This window comes from Telopea speciosissima, chromosome 10 (genome assembly GCF_018873765.1).
Source record: "Telopea speciosissima isolate NSW1024214 ecotype Mountain lineage chromosome 10, Tspe_v1, whole genome shotgun sequence".
Classification (NCBI taxonomy): domain Eukaryota; kingdom Viridiplantae; phylum Streptophyta; class Magnoliopsida; order Proteales; family Proteaceae; genus Telopea; species Telopea speciosissima.
In genome coordinates this window covers 61,655,799-61,662,372 of record NC_057925.1, presented here as the reverse complement: position 1 = coordinate 61,662,372, position 6,574 = coordinate 61,655,799, and positions in this window count along the sequence as shown.

The window sequence follows — 6,574 nt, the reverse complement described above, 5'->3', positions numbered from 1 at the left end:
TAATAAGTTTGTTATAAACAAGGACATGCTAATCATTTGTAAGTGATGTATGACTTTGGCTGGGCTGAACTCTGATCTTTATTGGCACTGCAGTACCATCAACTAGTTAATGAATCATATCCAAGGGAGTTGAATTGGTTAATGAAATGTATCTAATGGAGTTGAAGCTTTAACTACTTGTCTCAACAAATTAATATTCAATTTTATCTCCAGAGAGAAAAATTGGCAAATTGAATTCTAGTTTCTCTGTTATTTCTCTAGTATGCAGAGGGCCTTGCTCCAACCTTCTAGGTGTTTAGAAATTGCAGTGAAAGGAAAAAAAATCAGTTTTATAATTTGTTCTATGGAAAAAGTTCCCCACATTGCTAGTGTACTGTTGTTGCTCTTTCATATGGATTTTTACTATTTTATCTCTACCATGTGAGGTTCCATGTGGATTATACCATTCCATTCCCCACACTACCATTGGTGTGGTGGGAGATTTCCCACTCTTACCACGGTGTTGTGGGAACCCATTCACATTCACCATGGGTGAAGGGAAACTCACTCCTTATTTTTTATTTCTTTGGGGGAGGATCATTGTGTGATTGTGTCATCACCAAACAGTTTCTTGAAAAATGTGAATGGAAACAGATGGAATGGTTGAAATTAATGTAGAAGTGAACCATGTGGGGTTCACCACCCTGTTAACATGATTTTCATTGATTATGATGGGTGATGTGGGTGGCTCTATATTACACATTCATTTGATTTGCAGAAACACTCCTCCTCTAGACTCTTTTGTGGAGAGCATGATATGAGATATCAGTATTGATTTTTGACTGAAAGAAGAAATGGACCCAGGAGAAGAAGAGGTTGTTCTATTCTATGCCAATTAATCTATTTTGCAGGTCTCCAATCTGATGCTTGCTACCATCAAGTGGGGTCAACCCAAAGATTGAAATGACTTCTCATATCAAAGAGGACCCTTTTGATTGATTGATGGATTGATGGATGGATCTCAATCGTTGATTAACTGTGTATGAGGTGGGGGAGGATCCTTCCCAGTATTTCACTATCCTTATCTAGTTGCATATGTTGTTTACCCCCCAAAAAAATAAAATAAAATAAAATAAAATAAAATATATATATAGTTGCATATGTTTTCACATTACTCCGTCAAGGATCGAATCGGTTGAATTGATCCGAATCAAACCGAGCCCTGGGTTTTACAGCACGGCATTGGTATCGCATTGGTATCGATCTCCACGGATGCTGATACGATAGTGGCCGGCATATCGGGTTCGAAGGGATCAAAAATTAAAAAATCAATCATTTTTTACCATTACAGCCAATATCTATACGAATCTGATGGATACAGCGGATCCGATAGGGTTTCTAAGGTTCAGATTGATTCCCAACCAATTCTAGCCGAGTCCAATTGAATCTAAATTTGGCTGAACCTGATCCTGATTCTGAGTTTAGTAACCTTGATTCAAACGAGGAAATTCAAGCATAGCTCTAATAATTGGAGATGAATATGAAATCACGAGGAAGAACCGAACAAACAACCACAAGCAACACGGAGAATTTAATGTGGTTCAGCACAGATTACTTACATTCACTTAAGAGAACTAATGAGTTTTAATTAATTCAGAGAAACTCTTTATACCACTCTCCATCTCACAATGTAATCTCTTTTTTTTTTTTGTCTTAGGTTTTCCTATAAAAACAATATATAAAAAACCCTAATTATCACATAACTACAATTTTATTCCTATACCAGTAATTGATCTAAAATCTGACCTAAACATATATAAGTCCAATAATAATTAGGACTGATCCGTGGATCCTGTCCACACTAACAAAATTGGGGAATCTCAGAGAACTTACCCTAAAAGAGTTAGTCTGTTTATTTCCAATAATTGTTGGAATCCGGAGATTCTTAGGAACTTTGTCCCCTCTTATCTCCTTCATATCCTTAATATCCCGTGCTCTAATTCCCCTGACTCTTGGTGGTGCACTCTTGCTAGAGATGGGCGTTTTAACACTAAAAGGGCGGCTAATTTCCTTTCTTGTTCCTCTTCTTATGATGTTTCTTTAACCGTTTGGTGGAAATTTTTTTGAAAACTCAATCTTCATCTTAAATTTAAAATTTTTTTCTAGCGTGTATTAAATGCAGGGATTCCAATTAAGGATACTATTTCGAAATGGACTCAGATCGACCCCACTTGTGCTTTCTATGGCACTTGTAATGAGACCCTCTGGCATTTACTCCTATCTTGTGACTAGGTTAAACATATCTGGATAGCCGGTCCTTTGGGTCTGAGGATAGAGTTCATCTCATTTCCATCTCTGAGACAATTTTGCATTTCTACTTTTTTGAGTCGCAAGCTTGATAAACCCTCTCTTGTCTGGTTTTTTTTCTACTTTTATTATAACTTGTTATTTTATTTGGAATTGTAGAAACAATTATGTGTTCTGTTCTGTTAAACCCCATCCTTTCAATGTGTTAAAGAGGATTGAACTTTGGATGAAGGACTTCCATATTGTCCCCTCCCCTCTGTTAATTCGTATTGTGTTATCTAATAATAAGGTTATGCATGTTCTTCTTAGGGTTCATTTACCTACTTTAGATTTTCCTATTTTGTTATGCGCAGGGCTTGATTCCATAGATATAGGCTGTTCTAGATAGACTTTTGGCATTTTGTTAGATGGCAAATTCATTTTGTTGAATGCAGGTTAGATTAAAATCAATCATGAACTGGAACCTAAGCTGTTTGCTATTCTCAACGGCCTTGATTCGACTAAATCGAGAGGTTTGAAGCTTAAAGAAGTTTGGTGCTTCAACACGACGCTACCTGGACTTCTTCCAACTCCATCCTGTTCTCCTTGGCCCTTTGAAGTGCTGAAATATTTTTTGGAGATTTTGGATCGTTCCGAAGACATTTTGTTCAAACCTTTGATGGATCCCCTTCTCTTAACTTGGTTTAGATCTTTACCTCAACATACTTCTGCTACTAATGTACCCTATGTTGCTGAAATCTGGACTAATTTACCATCTTATTAATATATGTTTTTTCTTATTCTCATAAAAAAAATAATAATAATAATTAGGAGTTGTATATCTGGGAGAATGTATCGTCCATGCCAGACACACTGGGGCGAAATGACCACCCCACCCCCTATGCCAATCCTGCCGTCATAATATCAATGAACGTACATACTCTCATCAGCCTCACGCACGGAGGGGTCAATGTCAACCACAAAGAACACCGACCCTAATAATTATATTGACCACTGCAGAATGCAAGACAAATATAAACCCAACTCTAATGATTTATTTGACATTTACAACCCCAGAGTGCACGTTAGCAATAACCCATTGAGAACCAGTGGTTTCAAATCTTAAAAAAACCATCTTACCTCGTTTTGCAAGGCTATTGAGGGGTGGGTGGGCCGACGTTTCTTAAATTCTGCGCAGGTTTAAGCAGTGAGCCCTTTCTCTTTTGTCAAATTGAAGTTGAAAGTGAACGTGGTCCTAAAAAACTCTCTAATGATAAATGGGTGTGTAATCCTTGCTTGCGTCCTTTCCTTTCTTCTTTTGCACCACAGAGAGTCCCATATCTTTCTTCTATTAAATGCTTTGGTTTGTGGGCCCGCCCTTGATCATAACTTGTTGGGGACCTTAAAAATGGGAAAGAAAATCTCTACCACGACCCCACATATAATCTGTATTTGCTGAAATGTTATTGCTACCTGGCCCTTATATTTGTATTTTTTTTTGTAACTGTATGTGGGTTTATAGTTGTTAAGAAAACAATACCCAACATGACGAATTGCAGAAAAAAATACAAAGAGAAAAACACACACACACACACATACATGCACAAGATAGATTTATGTGGTTCATTCCTAAGAAGGAAGGCTACATCCTATGACCTAACGATAGTATGAATCCACTAATTTGTGAAGTAAAATACAGTACTCTCTCCGCGATCTCTCAATTCGAAACTAAACCAAAACAGGTCGAAATACATATCAAACGAAGCTCTCGACGAGCTGTACAGGAGTCAACGCATGCAACACTGATGTATGCACTTTTTTTTATCATTTTAGAGTGTTTCGAAGATGAAACGATGCACCGAAGAACCACCACAAACACTTTTTGGTTTGAGATCAGACTTCACCAATAACAATAATTACATATACAATTAAGCATTACTGAAAGGTCTATACTCCATATCACATTGGTTTCATATATTTCAATCAATGGAAGCTTCCTTTTAACTATAGCTTTCCAAAACAGGGGGGAGTTGATGTAGTGAAGTTCCATAACTTGGAATAGGGTTTCATCTCACACTATACAATTGTTGAATTTATGATCTTAAAAGAAGCTCTCCACCCTTAAATTTAGACTTTGAACCACGGGATCCCTGCACCCAGAGCACACTACCAGACCAATGTGAGACTATAATCCAAAATCATATCTTTTACAGAGAGAGAGAGAGAGAGAGAGAGAGAGAGAGAGAGAGATTACCGAGAGTCCAACATTAAGTCTTTTATTATTGTTAGGGTGCCTTCCAAAGCTTCTTTATAGAACTGTAAAAAAAAATGTTTTTAACTCGAAACTTCTCAGGGTCTAAGGACGGTTGTTGCCTTGTGGGTGTGTTTCATCATTGTCATATTTGTGTGGTCTCGCAAGACATTCATTTTCCTGTGCTATTACTGCTCAATGAATTAACTCTCTCTCTCTCTCACTCTCCATTCCATTGTTTATGACTTGTACGTGAGGATGGTAATCAACAATGTCATCTAAAGGGAATCATATATGTACGGCAATAGACACCGACAATTTATTCATATTTGAAGTGATTGTATCAAGGTTCTTCATTAATTTTGGTGTTTTAAATAATAGTCTACCAAAAAAACAAAAAAAAAAAAGTCTTTAACGGTGAGAGAATATGTTTTAAGGCAACCAAAAAAAATATATATATATACACTAGCATGTATTATGAAATAAATAAATATAACCTAGTCTAACAAGTATCTAGACCAAATAACAATAATGCATATCGGAAAACATGTAAATTAATATAAGCACAGTATAGATTATCATAATGAAGCTAAACAAAATGGATATTGCAGGCATGAATTGGGGGAAATAAAAATATATACATAGGGGAGATTGAACTTGAACATAACTTCTTCAAGCTATGTATGTGTCTTTACTAGGGATCAGTTCATAACGTAGCTCAGTTAAATCCTAAAACAACTCCTGAATAAGGTAAAATTCCTAATCATGGTACTTATCTAATATAGATATCTAAATTTAATTAAATAAAATAATTAGAATAGGGAGGAGAGAGAAAATACTTGTTTTGGCCAAAGGGTACTTGCTGATTCAATTCCCCGACGCTACCGATGTGATCCAGATGGAATTCTGGTTCTTAGGGTATTTTGGGAAGTTTTCTATTTTTGGTATTTCTAAGGCTTTTCTCTCATAGGGGGTTTCAGAAGACTCCCTTGATTGTCTAGAATCTCTGAAGAAAAATGGGCTATCACCTCCAATTCGCTACCCGCTCCAATTTCCTCCAATTCCTCATATAGGAGCAAAAATGACCACCCTACCCCACCTTGGGCAGTGTGTTCGGGCAAGGGGTAGGGTGATCATTTCAGTTCCTATGTGAGGAATTGGAGGAATTGGAGCGAGCAACAAATTGGAGGAGAACGATTCCTGTCTGAGATGTGTTTGGAATGAGGTTGAAGGGGAGAAAAAAGGGCATTTTGGGCATTATAAAAAATGTAGGACCACCAGGAGAGGGCCTGACAGCACCGTCAGGTCTCTTCTGGTGGTAACACCAAAGCTTTTCCACGTGGCAGCCTTTGGTTAGCCCAGAAAAAGTGTTTTTACTTGGAAAAAAATTATTTTATCGACTTTGATTTTAGAAGATCTAACTGTCAAATTTTGACGAGTCATATATCATCGGAAAGGTTTTTTTAGATGCTCTCAAATGATTTAGATAACAATCACAAATTGGCCGATAACATAGCCAAAATTATACTCAAAGTGGGGATCTTGCAAAACAAGTATTTTGATGAAATAAGGGCCAAATTACCTCGTACTTACACCAAAAACCAGGTTCGAATTAAAATGATAAAAAACAGTTATTCTGAAAGTTTCAGCCAATTTTGATAATATTTGAGCACACAAGTCACCTCAATGCAAAACAATCATTTTTCATTATACGATTTCTTTGAGCAATGTTGGGCTCAAATCATTATGGGCCAGAAGGTACATTGAGGTAGCAAAAGTCATTGTTCACATATTATGAGTTTCATCTCAATCAATGTGCTATAACTTTGAAAAATAATTGAAAAGTTTATTATTGGCAGCTACAAGGGTAATAGTTAAATGGGAGAAGGTTCTCTAAACGACATAGAGGAGTGTACCAATGAGGTAAGGCAGAATAGTGTCATACATAGGAAGCCAACAAGGTCATTTCATGTGAGGAGGAGAGGGATAGAGATATGGTTCTAGCATAGCCTCTCCCAACGGCTCAGAAAACCTTTCCCTAAAATGCAATAATGTGGG